This window comes from Mauremys reevesii, linkage group 12 (genome assembly GCF_016161935.1).
Source record: "Mauremys reevesii isolate NIE-2019 linkage group 12, ASM1616193v1, whole genome shotgun sequence".
Taxonomy (NCBI): Eukaryota; Metazoa; Chordata; order Testudines; family Geoemydidae; genus Mauremys; species Mauremys reevesii.
Genome location: NC_052634.1, coordinates 41,915,158 through 41,934,363, shown reverse-complemented (window position 1 = coordinate 41,934,363; position 19,206 = coordinate 41,915,158). Strand labels below are relative to the sequence as shown.

General features: G+C 49.5%; 2 non-coding genes across 2 annotated transcripts; both read left to right on the top strand.

Annotated features, from left to right (window-relative positions):
* Positions 1-1,311: 1,311 nt before the first annotated feature.
* On the top strand, positions 1,312-1,385 carry TRNAT-UGU. Its single transcript has one exon. It is a non-coding gene; the product is annotated as a tRNA-Thr (tRNA).
* A 10,820-nt stretch (positions 1,386-12,205) lies between these two features.
* Positions 12,206-12,277, top strand: TRNAC-GCA. Its single transcript has one exon. It is a non-coding gene; the product is annotated as a tRNA-Cys (tRNA).
* The last annotated feature ends 6,929 nt before the right edge of the window (positions 12,278-19,206 follow it).

The window sequence follows — 19,206 nt, the reverse complement described above, 5'->3', positions numbered from 1 at the left end:
TTATATGAGAGTGGTGAATATGGAGCGTCCAGGTGCTGCTCTGAGCACAGCGTGCCACACCTGGGCTTACACTGCAATGGAGACGTCCCCTTAGAGTCCATCTCTCCTGGGATAAAGATGGCAGCAGGGCTGGCCTGGGTCATCTGACTTGGGCTCCTGGAGTTAAAGCTGAGGGGCTAAAAACTGGTGCAGATATTTGTGTTCACGCTGAAGCCTGGGTTCAGAAACCCTCACCCCTCGTGGGGCCTCAGAGGTTGGGCTCAAGCCCATATGTCTGCACTGTAATTTTATAGAGGTTGGGAGGGAGTTTAGCAAGTGGAAACGGTAAAACCACATTGAGGGGACTGGACCACTGACCTATCAGCTCTTAACACCCAAACTTTCAGTAACTCTATTATCAGTGCCTGTGAGTGTAATTTAAACCATAGGTCCATTTAGCTCTGAATCTTCTTTTCTGACAGTAGCCAATACCAGGTGCCCCAAAAGCCACTCTTCAAGGTACCACTGGGAGTTGAACCCACAATCTCTTGTTTACAAAGCAGGTGCTTTAACCAGCTAAGCCATGGTACCTGCTGTTATTTAAAGCATCCTGTTTGTCCACACCTGACTCTCTGCCAATCCCCACTGGGCCCTGACAAGTGTTGCTCCTGTTTGGTTTCTGTAAAGCAGAGGAGCAGGTGAAGTTTTGCTCCCAAGGTGTGTGTGTGATTCTTTGGACAGGTCCACACTATGAAATTAGGTTGGTGTAATTACATTACTTAGGCTGACAATGCAGTTTTATTAACCTAATCCCGGTGTAGATAACAGCTCAGCTGTCAGAACTTTCTGGAGCTATGAAACAGGAGGGACCCAGCCTTTGTAGCAGGAATGCAGGGCAGGCGAGTTCATGGTGGGATACTGGTGGAGACCAGTTTTGGTGATATAATGACCAGCAGCATTTACACTGACAATTTGTCACTTTAAGTTTGCTGCAAAAAGCTCTAGCCTTCTCATTGAAATCATTTTATTTTGTCACCAAAACAGGGCAATTTTGTCGCCAGACGTGGCATTGCAGTGTGTGCACCAGCCAAAAGCTGCCGACCGAGGGAGTGTTGTGTGTTTTTCACACACCTGAGCAATATAATGATGCTGAAATAACTTTGTATAGTGCAGACCTGGCCAAAGATTCATACACACACACACACAGCTTGCAAGGAAAACGTCACCTGCTCCTCTGCTTTGCAGAATCCAAACACATGCAAAGCTTGTCAGGCCCCCGTGGGGATGGCAGGGAGTCAGGTGTGGGCAGACAGTGTGCTTTAGCACCAGGCAGGCACCATGGCTTAACTGGCTAAAGCACCTGTCTTGTAAACAGGAGATTCTGGGTTCAACTCCCAGTGGTGCCTTCTTGATTAACTTTTGGGGCACCTGGTATTTGCGACTGTCAGAGGATAAAACACAGAGCTAGGTGGGCCTTTGGTCCAGCCCAGTATGGCTTTTTAAATTATACTCACAGGCACTGATAACAGAGGGTACGTCTACACTACGGGACTATTCCGAATTTGCATAAACCGGTTTTGTAAAACAGATTTTATAAAATCGAGTGCGCGCGGCCACACTAAACACATTAAATCGGTGGTGTGCGTCCATGGTCCGAGGCTAGCGTCGATTTCTGGAGCGTTGCACTGTGGGTAGCTATTCCCTAGCTATCCCATAGTTCCCGCAGCCTCCCCCGCCCCTTGGAACTTCCGGGTTGAGATCCCAGTGCCTGATGGGGCAAAAATCATTGTCGCTGGTGGTTCTGGGTAAATGTCGTCAGTCACTCCTTCGTCTGGGAAAGCAACGGCAGACGCCTTTTTTCCCTGGATTGCCCTGGCAGATGCCATAGCATGGCAACCATGGAGCTTGTTTTGCCGTTTGTGACTCTCACCGTATGTGTACTAGATGCCGCTCACAGAGGCGATTCAGCAGCGCTACACAGAAGCATGCTTTTGCTTTTGCATGACAGCAGAGATGGTTACTAGCCATATTGCACCATCCAAACCCTTCCATAAATTGGAACTGAGGATGATCATGGCTACCAGTCCTTTTGTACCATTTGCTGCTAGTGCCCCTGGTCAATCAGCCAGGGGTGCAAAAGCCAAGAGTGGTTGCTAGCCATATTGCACCTTCCATCGTTTTGTACCATTGGCTGCTGTCATAAGAGCCACTGGCAGATCAGCCAGAGGCGCAAAAGCAAAAATTGGGAATGACTCCCTGAGTCAATCCCTCCTTTTTGGTATCTAAAAATAGAATCTGTGCTGCCTAATATAGGCAAGTGTGCTAGAGAACCACCTGCTCTGTGTCAGAGCCCGCAGAAATTATCTGTATGCTATTCACAGGGGGTGCTCCTGTAACAACCCCACCTGTTGATTCCGTTCTTCCCCCAGCCTTTCTTGGCTACCGTAGCATTGTCCCCCCACTTGTGTGATGAATTAATAAAGAATGCAGGAATAAGACACACTGACTTGTTAGTGAGAAATGAGTGGAAGGCAGCCTCCAGCTGCTATGATAGTCCAGACAGGACATTAAGCAGTGTGTAGGAGAGAAGCCCAGCATCCCACTGCTAGTCCAGGGGCAACTGAATCTTTTCTTTACACATGAAGGGTGGGGGCTGATGGAGCTCAGCCCCCTGTTGCTATGATGAGGATGGTTACCATATTGCACCATCCATCCACCAGAAAAAATTAGGGCTAATAGGCTGATGACGAGGACGGTTACCAGTCCTTTTGTCCCATCAGCTGAAGCTGATCATGAGGATGGATTTCCATCATTTTGCACGATCAGCTTATGCTGATGATGAGGATGGATTTCCATCTTTTTGTACCATCAGCCGCCCATGACGGGGGGGGGAAGCAAGGATGTTGGTGTTGACTGCTGCACTATCGCGTCTCTCTGCAGCATTCAGTAAAGATAGGGTGACATGTAAAAGAGTCAGAGGATTGTTTTACCTTTCGCTTCTGGGGGTGGGTGAGGGGTGGGTGAGTAGATTGCCAAGCTATGCCCTGACCCGCGGGCACTGTGTTTGACCCTAGAAGCATTTGGAGCTCAGCCAAGAATGCAAATAATTTTCAGAGGCTGCAGGAACTGTGGGATAGCTTCAGTCCTCCAGTCCATGAGCGTCCATTTGATTCTTTGGCTTTCCGTTACACTTGTCACGCTGCAGTGCGCTGAGTCCCTGCTATGGCGTCTGTCTGGAGATTTTTAAAAAAGGATTCTGAATTTCATCTTCTGTAACGGAGCGCTGATAGAACGGATTTGCCTGCCCTTACAGCGATCACATCCGCATGGTCCATGCGGGAGCTCTTTTTTTAGTTTGATTTCGGACTGCATCGCCACCCGTGCTGATCGGAGCTCCACGCTGGGCAAACAGGAAATATTCAAAAGTTCGCGGGGCTTTTCCTGTTTACCTGACCACTGCATCCGAGTTCAGATTGCGGTCCAGAGCGGTCAGTGGTGCACTGTGGGATAGCTCCCGGAGGCCAATACCGTCGATCAGCGTCCACACTAACCCTAATCCGATATGTTAATACCGATACTGGCGTTACTCCTCTCGTTAGGGAGGAGTACAGAAACCGGTTTAAAGAGCCATTAAAATCGATATAAGGTGCCTCCTAGTGTGGACGGTTTTGGCGTTAAATCGGTTTTAAGCTCCTAAAACCGATTTAAACGCCTAGTGTAGACCAGGGCAGAGTTACTGAAAGTTTCAGAGTTAAGAGCTGATAGGTCAGTGGTCCAGCCTGTCACAGATGACCCCCCTCTGATACCAGACACCTCTGTGTTTTTGGGGAACCAGGGTGCAATATCCAGCCTGACTCATGAAAGGCTCCCCCCAACCCCCAGCCTCTGCTTAAACCAAAACCCATCAGAGAAAAAAAAACTTGCAGAGAGCAGTGAAGGGCATTGGGAGACACACCTAGACCCCTCCTGACAAGGGTGACAAGATTAAGACATCCCCATTAGCATACAGAATGGAGAGCAGAGACAACTCCCCTAGCCTCATCTGCATGAAAGATGGGACAGGAAGACATCTCAATTTGCATACAGAATGGAGAACCAAGAACCACACTGAATTCTGGGACCAGAAAAAGCAGGGAAGCACTGCATCATGGGAATCTCTGCTCCAGATCCAAATGAACCTATGTCTGCACACACCCAGCTCAGCAATTACCAGACCAATTCTAGTAATGAATCCCTAACTGATATCCAAATAGTGAAGCCGCCTAGTGGCATTGTGAGCTCCCTGGAAGAAAACACCACCCATAGCCAGGAGTGATCAGCTCCTTTTGTCTATTCTAAAGAAAACCTTTGAGTCATCAGCTTACCTATAAACAAATCTAGTCTTCTCCCTTGAGCCACTGTATTTTCTCTACAAAAATCCCTACTCACCTTCCAGTCAGGCCTTGGCTACACTTGCAAATTTGCAGCGCTGCAGCAGGGTGTGAAAACACACCCTCTCCAGCGCTGCAAATTGCAGCGCTGCAAAGCGCCAGTGTGGTCAAAGCCCCAGCGCTGGGAGCGCGGCTCCCAGCGCTGTACGTTATTCCCCACAGGGAGGTGGAGTACGGACAGCGCTGGGAGAGCTCTCTCCCAGCGCTGGCACTTTGACTACACTTAGCACTTCAAAGCGCAGCCGCGGCAGCGCTTTGAAGTGCAAGTGTAGCCAAAGCCTCAGGGTTCTGATGCTTAGATCCAAACTAGGCATCAGTTCCACTGGAACTCCATCTTCTCCTGGATGATCGTGCTGGGGACTCTGCCTGTCTCCTCCCTCAGGCCCCTCAGCTACCACCATCACCTGGGAACCCCGACCAGTTCAAGCCTCATGGAGTGGTGAGATCCCCTTCTCTCTCTCTCTCTTTTCAATTTTCCTGTCTACCTTAGGTATTAACCTTTAATAATGTATGTTATGCTGATTTAGCCTCCTTGTGTAGTTATCACCAGTATTCAATAAATAATTTGTATGGTTAAGCTGGTTGCTTCTCTCTCTCTTGCTGAACCTCACTCTTTTGTGTTTTTAGCTTCCCCCATTCACTCTGCAGCAATGCTGCTTTTACCTAAGCTAAAGATCCTTGCAGCACCCAGAATACTGTGGGGTTTGCTCATCAAGTAAGTTACTGCCAGTACAATGGTGATGTGAGAGTGGGGATAGGGACGTGCTGAATCTGGGACACATACGGGTAACAGCATGAAAGTGCTGCTTGACCCAGTCCATGGAGCCCAGGGGCATGTAAGGAGAGTCAGCTTGAAAGTGCTGCTTCATCCAGCCCAGTGAGTCCAGGGACATATAAGGGGTCAGCTTGACAGTGCTGACTGACCCGGTCCGCTCAAACTTGCTCTGTTAATTTATGTGTGGGTGGGTGTGTGTTCAGCCGGTTCTTGGGCTGGAGAAACCCAGCCCTAGGGAACCTAGGTCCTGCAGGATAGCTCCATTGGGGGGGGACTTGTAGAAGGGAGGAGTAGAGCTCCAAATGAACACACAAAGTGACACAAGCAGCACATTGACAGAATTACAGAACCCCTTCCCCAGAAAAGTAACCAGAATAAATGAGCGTACCCCAAAGTAAGGGGCAAATCTGGTAACACTGTTACTTCTCTGTCCTGGAGGTTTTTGCAGCAGTTGCACACAAAAAGGACGTCATTGGGAGCGGCCCATGAAGACAAGACTCGCTTTTGCCTGCCTTGCTCGGCTTGACTTGCTGCCTCACCCCGTTCCTGCCCTAGTGCCCGGGTTGACCTGGTGGGGGAAGGGGACTGGGGGCCAGTGGCGCGGGGAGGAAGTTGAGCTGGACCCTGAGCTAGGCTAGACCCTGGCGGTGAGAGTCTGGCCACCACTTGCCGCCCCACCCTGTTGCCCTGGCTTCCCCCACTGGGCGTCATTTCGGGAGGGAAGTGGGGCTTCCGCCTCCCCTCCCCGATTTTCACACCGCAGAGGAGTGCGAACAGGAAAACGAACGGCTGCTCCACACCCCCACTGGAGGAACCCGGCGCCCTTAGCTGCTTCCCCTGCTCCCCCCCAGCTGTGCTACTGAGTGGAAGCGTCCTGTGCCCATCACACAGAGGTTGATCAATCAAAACCCTCTTCTGCCAGCACCAGGCCTCCTGCTTCTTACACTGGGCCTGCAAGCGAGGGGGCGGCTGGCACAGCACCAAGAGTCTAACCTGTGCGGCAGGAGGCGGCTGACGCCCGCAGCCTGCTGGGGAGCTCCCAGAAGTTATTAAGGGACAGAGACTCCTCAATGCCCGTAGTAACAAGGGTTTGGGGGTCACCGAGGCCAGTAAGGGGGTCACTATGTCGGCCCTATAACCCTGGGTGTCAGGTCACTGTGCAGCTTTGATCTAGAGCTCGGATCCCAACAACCGACCAGCAGCCCACAGCCTCCCCCTGGGTCTGCCCCATCTGGTTACTTCTTACAGGCCGACCTTACCCCCCTTCCAGCCCCGGATTCGCCCCCTAATCATCCTACTGCCACTCAGAGCCACAGCCGTGGAGGTGCTGAAGGAGGGAGGGGTGACTCTAGGGTGGGGTTCTTCTCTAACGATGGCTGGCAGAAAGGTGGTGCTCAGCTCTGTCAGCCACCTGCCCAGTTGCCTCACTGCCAGGGGATGCAGACATTTCTGTAAGGCCATTAAATGGGGTATTTGGCTTCTGAGTGAATGTGAGGAATGTGCAATCATGAGAGGGAATTTCCATTCCTTTTTCCACTGCTTTTCAGTGGCCTAATGGATAAGGCATTGGCTTCCAAAACCAGAGATTGTGAGTTCAAGTCCCATCTGGGGTGAAAAACTCTTTCCTTTTTGTATATTGCAACAAAGCCTTGGTGTTATTTTCCCCAAGGAAGCTGGGAGACGTTTGAACCCAAAGTACTGGATCTTGGGACCAATCCCCCAGAAACAGCATCTTCCACTTGACAAATCCTTTCTAGACCCATCAGTAGCAAACACTTAATACTAGTGTTTGTCTGAGAATAGAAGGAAGGGGAGTGTTTACTCCCACACCTCAGTGAGTGAAACAGACAGAAAGAACAAGGCCGTCCTGAAAGAGAATGGATCTGTCTGGAGACAAAGCAGAACCTGAGAATGAGCAACAGTGTGAAAAGAAGAACTTCAAATGTGTGTTAGGTGTTAGATAGGTTGGTCTGACAAATTTCAAGAAAATACCAATGCTCGTAGACTGATGCGGACACTGGCTGCTACTGATCTTTTACTGAGAATTCATTGAGAAATACTTTCCTTAACTATGTTATGGAATATTGGGTGGGCAATGAAGGCATCATTCCTCCTGCTTTCGCCCTTCGAGACAACACGGCTACATGGCATGCGGCCAGTGCTCACCTTCCAGTCAACTGCTAGAGAAGACAACACAGACAGGGATGGCAGCAGGGCAGACTGGAGCTCCGCGGAGATGGTGGGACCAGGTCTCATCAATGGGGAGGTGGCCACCCCAGCATGCACAAGGCTGAGCCAGTAAGTGCAGCGTGTGCTCCACGGTGCCCCTACTCCATGCATGTGGTGGTGGAGGGCAGTTACTGAGTTCGGTTGGTTTGGGAAATGTAGGGCTTGGCTACACTTTCAGAGGTAGAGCGCTGGGAGTTAAACCACAGCAGGGAAACCGCTGCCGTGTGTTCACACTGACAGCTGCAAGCGCACTGGAGTGGCCACATTAGCAGCTCTGGCAATGCCACAGAGAGCAGTGCAGTGTGTTAGCTATCCCAGTGTGCAAGTGGCTGCAACGTGCTTTTCAAATGGGGGACAGGGGTGGAGTGTGACAGGGTGTGTGTTGTGTGTACGTGGGGGGAGTGACAGTGTGTTTGGGGGCTGAGAGTGTGTCAGCATGCTGTCTTGTGTGTTCGAACAGCAGCAGACCCCCACCTCCCCTCATACACACTCACAACAGCATTCCACACTAATGGTTGCTTTGTCCCAGAGCAGATAAGCAGCCGGCTGTCGGAAACGGAGCTTTGAAAGGGGATATCCGCATGCCTGCAGCCGATTTCAAAACAATGATCAGAGTCGGCACTTGACTTCAGGGGATTATGGGACATTTCCTGAGGGCAAACACAGTGCAGTGATGCAACACGTCATCCACACTGATGCCCGGGTATTTCAGCAGGGCTCAGCAAGCTTTATACTTCTCATGGAGGTGGATTACCAGGAGCGCTCCACCTACAGAGCCCAGGTGCTCCATGTGCCTTGCGAGTGTGGACACCTCAGGAGTTAGGGTGCCCGGGGCTGTTTTAATGCGCTCTAACTTGCAAGTGTAGCCAAGCCCCTAGACTATGTCACTTGTGTGACTTACTTGGGCTATTGTAATAAATACAATAGACGTGCAATGGTCAGAAATTGCACCAGCAGAGATGTATATTGCAGGGAAACCGTAAGGAAATTAAGAGTTTAAATTATCCTCCACATGTCCCACATCCCACTAAAATGAATCCAACCCACAGGTCACATGGGCAGAAGTATCAGTGTCAGGATGCTACATTGTTAGCACAGTAAATGAAGCTGCAAAATAAATGATGTTGAAATGACCTCACTCTATTGTTTACAATCCGGTATTAAGAGGTAATAGATACAGATGGACACCAGGCAGGGTCGTTTGGAGGATGAAGCCTTTATGCTTCCATCCCCCACCACTGTCAAGTTTTAGCCAATTAGGACAAGTCAGCAAATAAGAACAACCTCAGGGCTCAGTAACTGCTGCAGGTAGCAAAGTCCTACAGGGAGCAGTTTCTGGCACTACACCTGTGCAGCTCTGCTCCCCGGCTCTGCTTGGGCTCCTGCTCTCTCCTTAGCTCTGCCCCACTCTGGGCCAGGCAGTTCCAGCTCCCACGGAGGATGGGATCCCCTGGCCTGGTGACTCCCTCATTACACTGCCTGGCCTGTCAGTGCGGCTAACTTGGAGCTTTGGCCTCTCCCCTTTGCCCCTGGGGACTGTCAGTCTCAGGGGCCTGATTTCCCATTGGCCCTTCCCCCTTCTATTGGGACTGGGAAGTAGGCAACCAAAAGCCCCACTAAGTTTTAGTAAGGGGTCAACAGTCCCTTACTCAAGCCGGCCCTGTGAGGGTCACCGATGCACAGAGACAGCAGCATGAGCTGGTCCGATGGTGTAATGTTCCATGAGCATCCTACTAGATTGCCAGCTGCTTTTCAACTGCAGTGTGGAGACTGTTTGTGTGTGGGGAGAGACAGTGAGTGTGTTGAGGGAGGTAGGAGCGGATCATTATTATCCCTACTTGAAAGAGGGAGAAAAATAAGGCTGAGAAAGGAGAATTGACTTGTCTTAGGTCACACGGCCAGTCAGTGGCAGAGTTGGGAATAGGACCCAAGTCCCTGATTTTCAAACTAACCATCAGATCTTGAATTTCAGACATTGAATGACCTGAATAAAGTGCTCTCAGATGAGCTCCAGACCAACAACAGTGACAGTAATTATTCAGCAAGTATTTGAGGAGAACTGCAATGTTAGAGAGAATCATGAACTGCTCAGAGACAATTAATGCAGAGAAGCAGCAAAATTCATCAAACATAGAACTGGTTCTGACTTATTTACTTGGTCTTCAAAGAGAACAACAAGGACCGGAGTCTCCTCCCTGTCAGTAACCCCCTGCTCAGCCAATCAGGGTAGAGACTGAGGACGGGAGGCTGAGGGTTCTCACCAGAGAGCCCAAAGGATGGCCCAGGTCACCGGTGGGGATCACTGCCCGAGCACTATTTCAGCCCCACATATTTGGGTGGACCTCCCACAGTGGGAGCTGCCGAGCACTCCCCCCGCAACACACACACACACCTCGTTCCTGGTGTTGGGAGGGGAACAGGTGAAAGGAGCAAGAGACAAAGAGAAAGGAGGGAGGGATGGATGGAGGAAAAGGTGAAACAAAAAGGACAAACCCTAATGACCACAGTGATTCTAAGGGACAAAATCCCAGGTGCGGAATAAAATTCTGCCTCCTTAAGCTTCTGTTTTCCATGCCTAAAATTCAACTGTCACCAGATGGATCAGACTGAACAGGTTTCAAACCTCGAGGAGGCTCTTACCTTCTAAACAGGGACGGCTGTTTTCTAGTAAAATCAGGAAAAGGGAAGGAGAAAACTTGAAAGAGGTTCCTCCTGGCGCTCACGTCCATGAACCCAAATACTCTCTCTGTCCTCAAAGAGAGACCTGGAGAAGGAGACTTGCTGAAGCAAAGCCACAGGGGTCTCTGAGGTTTCCCTGGCCCCTCGCCCCTGTCCTGCCTGGCTGATGTCAGCATCTCTCTGTGAGGTCACCACCTCCCCACCACCTTTGACCAATAGTCTGAGGTCCTGCAAAAGGCCTTTGTGATGTCACTGCCACACCCCTCTCTTGCTGTGCTAATGTCCTGCCCCTGCCCACACACTTTGGAGGTTTGAGCTACTCCCTGTGGATCACCCCACTCAAGGAGCGTTCGTTCTAGGAAGCAAGCCGGTAGTTTTGGATCATCTGCAAATTTTGTCAGCTCACTGTTTATTAGATCATTTATGAATATGTTGACTAGTCCTGGTCCCAGTACAGACACCACTAGTTACCTGTTTCCATCCTGAAAACTGACCATTTATTCCTACCCTTTGTTTCCTGTCTTTTAACCAGTTATTGATCCACATGAGGACCTTCCAGAGGTGAAAGTAAGCCGGTATGTTCCGGTATGGGTTACCGGCAAGAGCCGGTACGCTGTGCCAGACTGGCCCGGCTTCCCCAGGCTGGTGATTTCAAGGGTCCAGGGCTCCCCGCTGCGGCCGAAGCCCTGGGCCCTTTAAATCACCTCCCGAGCCCCCTTGCCGGAGCCCCGGGGAACAAATCACTGCCGTGGATGCTGCTCTGTCCCGCTCTGCCAACACAGAGCCGGGGTGGCAGAAGCTTCCTTACAGTGGGGGGGGGGCACCATTGTCCAAACTGTGGCACCCCCATGACACCCTTTCCCCAAGGACCCCCACTCACAGCACCTCTCCCCCTGAGGCCACACCCACAGACGCCTCTTCCCCAAGACTGCACCCTCCCCCCCCCCATCATTTCTCCTAACAGCCAGTAAAGAGTGGTGGGGCCATGGTGCTCTAAACCCCCTGTTCCAGCACCCCTGACACAGAGCTAAGCAGGCAGCAGTGTGTGTGTGTGTGTGTTTGTGTGTGACAGAGAGTGCTGTGCTGAGCTGAGCCAGTGAGAGAAGGGGGCTGATGTCGGGGCTGTTCCCTGCCTCAGGACTGGTTGCTTCCAGCAGCTGTCTGAACTTAGAGACAGTGTGCCAACACACTTACTCTTCCACAACACACACACTGTCTCTCCCCACCACGCACATTGCAGTTGAAAAGCAGCTGGCAATCTAGTAGGATGCCCATGGACCAATGGGCATCCTACTAGAAGAAACCTGATAGAAACCTGATAGGATAGAAACCTGCATCATGCGATGCAGCCCGTGAGGCATTGCAAACCTTTCCCAAAGCACCCTGCAGCCAGCTACCCACAATGCACTGCTCTCTGTGGCAATCCAAGAGATGCTAGCATGGATGTGCTCTGGTGACACAGGGTGGACATGCAACAGCTGTTCAATTAAAACACTTTAACTAAAGCCACATTATTCTTTCATGTAGACATAGCTTAAGAGTGAGACAAGACCCAGCTCCACTGAAACTAAAGAACCACAACTTCCTCTGTAGTTGGCAGGATTTGTTGCCCTCCCCTAGACTCTCTACAATTTGTTTCTGTAGTGTGGGGGGGCGTGAAAACTGGACGCAATGCTCCAGATGTGGCCTCACCAGTGCTGAATAGAGGGGAATAATCACTTCCCTTGATCTGCTGGCAACGCTCCTACTAATCCAGCCCAATATGACCAGTTACCCATATTGAATGCAGGCACAGCAATATCTGATACATTGGTTGCTGTCCATTCAGGGGGTTATTTTCCACCTATTCATAAATAATGAAGCTGCTCTAAGTGGAGGGGAGAGAGCTGTCCCGTCCGTGCAGTTAACCTATCTCCCCGAGAGGTGGTAGCTATGTCACTGGGGGAAGCTATGTTGGTGGGTGTGCAAGCTGTTGTGTCTACATGTATATATAAAGTTTAATCAAACCCCATTTTTAAAACCCCTGTGGTCTGGGAATAGAAAAGGAGCTCTCTGAGGCAGAGCCCGTCCTTCAAAATCCTTAAGATTATGGACTTGGCTGTGTAAATGTCATGGGGTTATAGCTCAGTGGTAGAGTGTTTGACTGCAGATTAAGTGGTCCTTGGTTCAAATCCAAGTGCCCCCTCACAAAGTCATTCTTTCAGTAAAAATATTTCTATTTCAGGAGCTCCACTAAATAGGGATCCCTGAAATGAATGGACACACTCAATGTTTTCCTAAAAACCTAGCAAACATGTCCCCAGCTGAAATCACTTTCAGTCCTCTAAGTGTCTAGGTTTGTTTTCATCAATGAAACAAAGGCACGTGAAGACACATTTGCAGGTCCTTGGCCTCCATGGGCTACAATGTGCAGAAGAACAAGAACCACATCCACTTGGGAGGAATGGACTAGTCTGTATTACATTTGGTAACTAAGTTGCCATTGGGACTGAAAACTCTCCTGGGGATGGACAGGAATCTCTTAGAAAAATAAAATAACCAAGATTTAGCAAACTCCCTGTTACATATTCAAACCTCTCTTTGTGCACATGGCATCAATTGGGGCGCTAATAAATGTCAACCTTCCTTTAACACAGATTGTTGTTCCTTGTAACTTTCAGACGCATTCAAATGGCAGCTGTTTACAGGTCATGTGCTGCTCAGTTCATGAGCAGCAGCAGAGTCTCTGTACGTTTACCAACCATAGAGCTCATTATGTCTGCCTCTAAGTAAGTGCAGAGTTATTTCAATGGCTCCTACACTGACATCTGCTGCCCCTTCTGGCTGGTTAATTGCACTATTTGGAACCTGCTCCTAAAATTACACCCTTCCTGGGAGTGAGTCAAAACTGCCCAAGGAAACCCCATTGGGTTTCAAGTGCAGTACAAGCAGGGAGGTGAGGGGCCAGCAGAGGGGTCTCAGAGGTTCTCCTAGGGAGCAGGGTTGGGGGGCTAGTAGTCATGCCTGTGGGGTTCTATTCCTGGCTGTGGGAGGAAAGATGTGTCTAGTAGATTAGAGGTGGGGGCCTAGAAATCAAACAAAAAAAAACATTTCCCTTTTCAGCTTCAATGCTCATTGAACAAGAACATGGCTTCTCATCACTTTGGTTTCAGAGGAGCAGCCATGTTAGTCTGTATCCTCAAAAAGAACAGGAGTACGTGTGACACCTTAGAGAATAACAAATTTCTTAGGTTCTGTTGCCATCATGTGGCCATTTCATTTCACTTCTTATTGTTAAAAGGTTTGGGTACTTTGCACAGAAACATCATTTCCTTGGGAGAGATGGAGAAGTGGAAGCCGCATTGATTTAATCCTCTGAAAATTAGATAAGGATTAAAATATTCCCCAGACAGCTCAGTCCCAACCATCCTTGCTCACTGCTGCCAGTGAAGCTCAGTTCTGTCCCACGGCCCCAAGAACTGCTGGGTGCAAGTCCTGGGTCTGATGTGAAGTAAGAAAAAAAAGATAATTGAGGTACCTTATCCCCTAGAACTGGAAGGGACCATTGAGTCCAGCCCCCTGCCTTCACTAGCAGGACCAAGTACTGATTTTGCCCCAGATTCCTAAGGGGCCTCTCAATAATTGAACTCACAACCCTGCATTTAGTAAGCAAATGCACAAACCACTGAGCTATCCCACCCCTAAACAGCATAGGAGTGACTCTGCCTGCCTAGACTTTTCTATAGATAAATTGAGACACACCATGCTTGAGGAAGGAGATACAGATGTGTCGTTTGATTGTTTTTCTCATGTTAAATGTACTTGATCATTTCCATGGCAAAAATACTTGTACGAGACCATGAAAAAAGGAAGAAACTGTGAAAATACCCATGGGAGAAAGGGGGTTTCTGAGAGCTGGGGTAGATATGGAGATTTTTATGAAAGGGGGAGAGGCCAAAGTAGGGCCTTTAGCTGGAGCAAAGGGGGAGGGTTTTTTGGACAGTTTCATTTTAGCCAGCCTCACATCCTGTAGTCCCTACTTCCCCATCCCACCAACATGTGACCTAGCACCTCCCCACTGGTAAAGCCACCTCTGACAGCCCCACTGGACTGGCCTCCAGAGCCCCCAGCACGCCCTCTCCTAGCTGGATGCCCTGGCAGCCAGAGCTCTCCCCAGAACTGCCGTGGTTGCTCCCCTGGAATGGTAAAAATGCATTGAGGGGACTGGACCACTGACCTATCAGCTCTTAACACTCAAACTTTCAGTAACGCTGTTATCAGTGCCTGTGAGTGTAATTTAAACAGCTGCACTGGGCTGGACCAGAGGCCCATCTAGCTCTGTGTATGGTCCTCTGAGAGTAGCCAATACCAAGTACACCCAAGAGTTCATCAACAAGGTACCACTGGGAGTTGAACCCAGGATCTCTTATTTACAGAACAAGCTCTTAGCTAGCTAAGCCATGGTGCCTGCCTGTGGTGAAAATACATTGTCTGCTCACACCTGACTTCCTGCCATCCCCACCAGGGCCTGACAAGCTTTGCTTGTGTTTGGATTCTGCAAAGCAGAGGAGCAGGTGAGGTTTTCCTTGCAAGCTGTGTCTGTGAATCTTTGGCCAGATCTGCACTACAAAGTTATTTCAGCATCATTATATTGCTCAGGTGTGTGAAGAACACACAACGCTCCCTCGGTCAGCAGCTTTTGGCTGGTGCACACACTGCAATGCCACGTCTGGTGACAAAACTGCCCTGTTTTGGTGACAAAATAAAACCACCTTGACGAGAGGCCTAGAGCTTTGTGCAGCAAACTTAAAGTGACAAATTGTCAGTGTAAATGCTGCTGGTCATTATATCACCATAACTGGCCTCCACCAGTATCCCACAATGAACTCGCCTGCCCTGCATTCCTGCTACAGAGGCTGGGTCCCTCCCCTTTCATAGCTCCAGAAAGTTCTGACAGCTGAGCCACTATCTACACCGGGATTAGGTTTATAGAACTGCATTGTCAGCCTAAGTAATGTAATTACACCAACCTAATTTTGTAGTGTAGACCTGTCCAAAGAATCACACACACACCGTGGGAGCAAAACTTCACCTGCTCCTCTGCTTTACAGAATCCAAACACGAGCAACACTTGTCAGGGCCCAGTGGGGATTGGCAGAGAGTCAGGTGTGGGCAAAGACAATGCTTTAAGTAATAGCAGGTATCATGGCTTAGCTGGTTAAAATACCTCTTTTGTAAACAAGAGATCCTGGGTTCAACTCCCAGGGGTGCCTTAAGGAGTGGCTTTTGGGGCACCTGGTATTGGCTATTGTCAGAAGAGAAGATTCAGAGCTAGATGGACCTATGGTTTAAATTACACTCACAGGCACTGATAATAGAATTACTGAAAGTTTGGGTGTTAAGAGCTGGTAGGTCAGTAGTCCAGTCCCCTCAATGCGGTTTTACCAGTTCCACTTGCTAAACTCCCTCCCAACCTCTATAAAATTACAGTGCAGACATATGGGCTTGAGCCCAACCTCTGAGGCCCCATGAGGGGTGAGGGTTTCTGAACCCAGGCTTCAGCATGAACACAAATATCTGCACCAGTTTTTAGCCCCTCAGCTTTACGTCCATGAGCCCAAGTCAGATGACCCAGGCCAGCTGTGCTGCCATCTTTATCCCTGGAGAGATGGACTCTAAGGGTACGTCTCCATTGCAGTGTAAGCCCAGGTGTGGCATGCTGTGCTAAAAGCAGCACCTGGAAGCCCCATATTCACCACTCATATAACGATGACATGGTTTGTACAAAGTCTGCCTGGTGAGGTATCATTTAAAAAGTCTTGATCTGTTGAACATTAATATCGGGTTGGATTGTGTGTGCTCGCATTGGTTGGGAAGTTATGAAGTTTTGCTCTGTGTGCGTTACTGAGATACATTATGAGGTTGGGAAATGCCCCCCACCAGCCTTTCAGGTGTGACAATGGAGGAGCCAGACTCGCTGCTGGCCCATTGAAGGGATCCACACTCCCAAGGACTAGCCCAGGAACCGTGTACAATGCAGGCTTCTCCGAGATAGCACAGCGACAATGGACACTGCTTGACTCACATCGTAGCAAAGGAGCTTCCTAGCAAGTTGGAAGAAGCTATGAAAGAGGGGAAGAGACATCATGACTTGGCCTCTCTCCCCCACAACTCAGCAGCTGGAAACACACCTGGAGGACAAAGACTGAACTGAACTGACTCAGAAACAGAAGAGAATAATAACAATAATACTTTCAAACCAAAGTCCCCAAACAGACTAGTATTGTTTTTTCAGCAGAAAATTTTCAGTTTGGGGAATTTTGTTTTCTCAGTCAGAACTTGCCAAGGGAAGCAGAGAGAAAATGTTGGAGTTGCCTCCTTCAGAACAGCTTGTCCTAGACACTAGCTCTGGTTCACTTGCTCGGGTTGAGGGTATTTTAATAATTTGGGCAGGTCCCAGGGTGTTTGGGGGAGATGATGAGGATGTTCCCTTTTGAGATAAAAACTAAGAAATACGGGACTAGAGAATTTCTTTAAAAGAAATCTGGGATTTAGACATTTTATTTAAAGCAAGAGGGGGTCCTGAGTTTCTGAGGTTTTTGTTTGCATGAAGCAACACTGTTGGCTCTGTTATTGTACCAAAGGGGGAGATGGTTGTCTATAAAGGAGGGGTGAAAACTAAATGCATCTGAGGAGGAGATTTGAACCCATTCATGCAGAGCACAATAGATTAACAGTCCTCCACCTTAACCACTTGGCCACCTCACTTGAACTGTCAAGGAAGGGACAGGTGGAGAAATCTAAGGCCAGCAGAGATAGGGACAATAAGGAGTTTTGAAATACTAAGCGGAAGCAGGGGCTGAATGAGCTCCCCCCTCACATCTAGTGAGGAGCTGGGGGAAAGACTTCAGCAACAGATCGTGTTTGCACAGACACACCTACTCTGCCTAGCTATGCAGCGTGATGGGGCCACTTTCCCAAAATGGCCAGTTTTGGCTGGTGGCAGGTTACAAATCACTTTAGGATTGAATGGAATGAAATGTTATTATCCTTCCTGCAGCAGAACATACCTAGTCCATCCTGATGGGTGGGTGGGTGAGGAATAGCTTTTATTGGACTTTGTAGAAGTGATTGAGAACGTCACCCTAAACCAGTGGTCCCCAAACATTTCACACTGTGCCCTCTTAGCCATGGCTGTGGCCCCTCGGAAGCCGCGGTCGAGAACCGGGGCTGGGAGTGGGGCTGTTGCTTTCTGGGGAGAGGGGTGCGGACAGGGGTAAGGGGGTTGAGGCTGAGCTGGGAGCCAGAGGCCCAGGCTGAGTGTGGGGATGGGGAAGAGCTGGGGCAGAGTAGGGCTCAGTGCTGCTCCCTCCGTGGGGGCTGGCTCAGGCCCTGAGGTGCCCCCATGAATGTTCCTCTGTGTCCCCCTAGGAGTCATGCTCCACATTTTGGGAACCACTGAACCCTACTCGCTAATCAGGGGCTAGTGATGCCAAAGCCCAGGGAAAGGGAGAACAAGTGTGGGGCCCCCAGCACTGGAACCAAGTGAAGGGGCTGCAGGAGAGGGGCAATGGCTGGTGGCACAGGGAGTTAAGGGCAAAGGGGGCACAGGAGGGGGCAGGAGTTAGGGGTGAAGGAGGTGCAAGGGTTGGGAGTGCAGGAGCTAGCGGTAAAGGGGGAGTGGGGATCTTCCAGGGGCAATGGGGAAGTGCCAAAGTACAAGCTTTGCCCAGGGCACCATTTTCCCTAATGCTGGTCTGAGCAAACAATTGGAAATGACTCTTCAGTGAGACCAGAACCATAGTGTAGGAAAGCCCCTTTGTTAAGTGGTGGTGGCTGAGGGCTTAGGGAGATGGGTTAGAAAGCAACAGGCATCTTTCTGTGGAGGTTTGATTCTTGCCTGCTAGGCCAGGCTGGTGTGTGGTGTCTCCATGGCTGCACTTTCAGTGTCTGATCTGCCACAGGGAGCCAAGTCTAGACATATTCAGAGGCTCTGTGCCAGGGTTTCTCAAACTTCCTTTCACTGCAACTTCCTTCTGCCAAAAAAAAACCTTACTACATGGCCCTGGAAAGAGGGACCAGGCCCCTCCACACTGGGCAGAGGCAGGGGAGACAAAGTCTGAGCTCTGCCCCAGTTATGGGAGGGCAAAACCAGAGCTTGACGGATTCAGCCCTGGGTGGTGGGGCTCAGACTTTTGGCTTCAGCCCCAGGCCCAAACAAGTCTAATGGCAGCCCTGGCGACCCCATTAAAACAGGGTTATGACCACTTTGGGGTCCTGACTCACAGTTTGAGAACCACTGCTCTATGCTGAGGGGAGAGAGTTTTCCTGTGGGTGCAGTTAATCCACTTCCCAAGAGGTGGCAGCTATGTCAGTGGGAGAAGCTATATCGGTGGGTGTGCAAGCTGTGGTGTTTGCCACATTTAAGAAGTTTAATCAAACCCCATTTTTAAAACCACCTGTGGTCTGGGAATGGCAAAGCAGCTCGATGAAGCAGGGTCTGTCCTTCAAAGTGCTGGACATCACTATTCCATAGTTCTGTTGTCATGGGGATATTGCTCAGTGGTAGAGTGCTTAACTGCAGTTCAAGTAGTCCTTAGTTCAAACCCCCTTGTTCTCTTATAACCCTCTTTCTTTTTTTTAAAAAAAGGAAAACATTTCCATTTCCATTCTCCATTCTGTTCAGGGGCTCCTCTATACAGGAGTGCTTGATATCAATGTAAACACTCAACATTTCGCTGTCCAAATGCATAAAAACCTAGCAAAGCTGTCCATCAGCTGAAATCAGTTCCAATCCTCTAAGTGTCTAGTTTATGTTTTCATCAGTTAAACAAAGGTATCATAGGAATGTACATTTACAGATCCCTCTTCTCCAGGAGATATGTTGTGCAGAAGAGCAAGAACCACATCCAGCTGCAGTTCAGGAGTCTGATGACAAATGTTCTGAGGGCTGGAAAAAAATGCCTTCTAGTGAGCTATTGAACGAGTTCAACCTGTTTAGCTTATCAAAAGAGATTGAAAGGTGACTTCATTGAAGTGTTGAAGGGCCTTAATGGAGAGAAAAGGTTGTGTATTAAAGGACTCTTTAATCTAGCAGAGAAAGGAATAACAAGACCCAGTGGCTGGAAGGTGAAA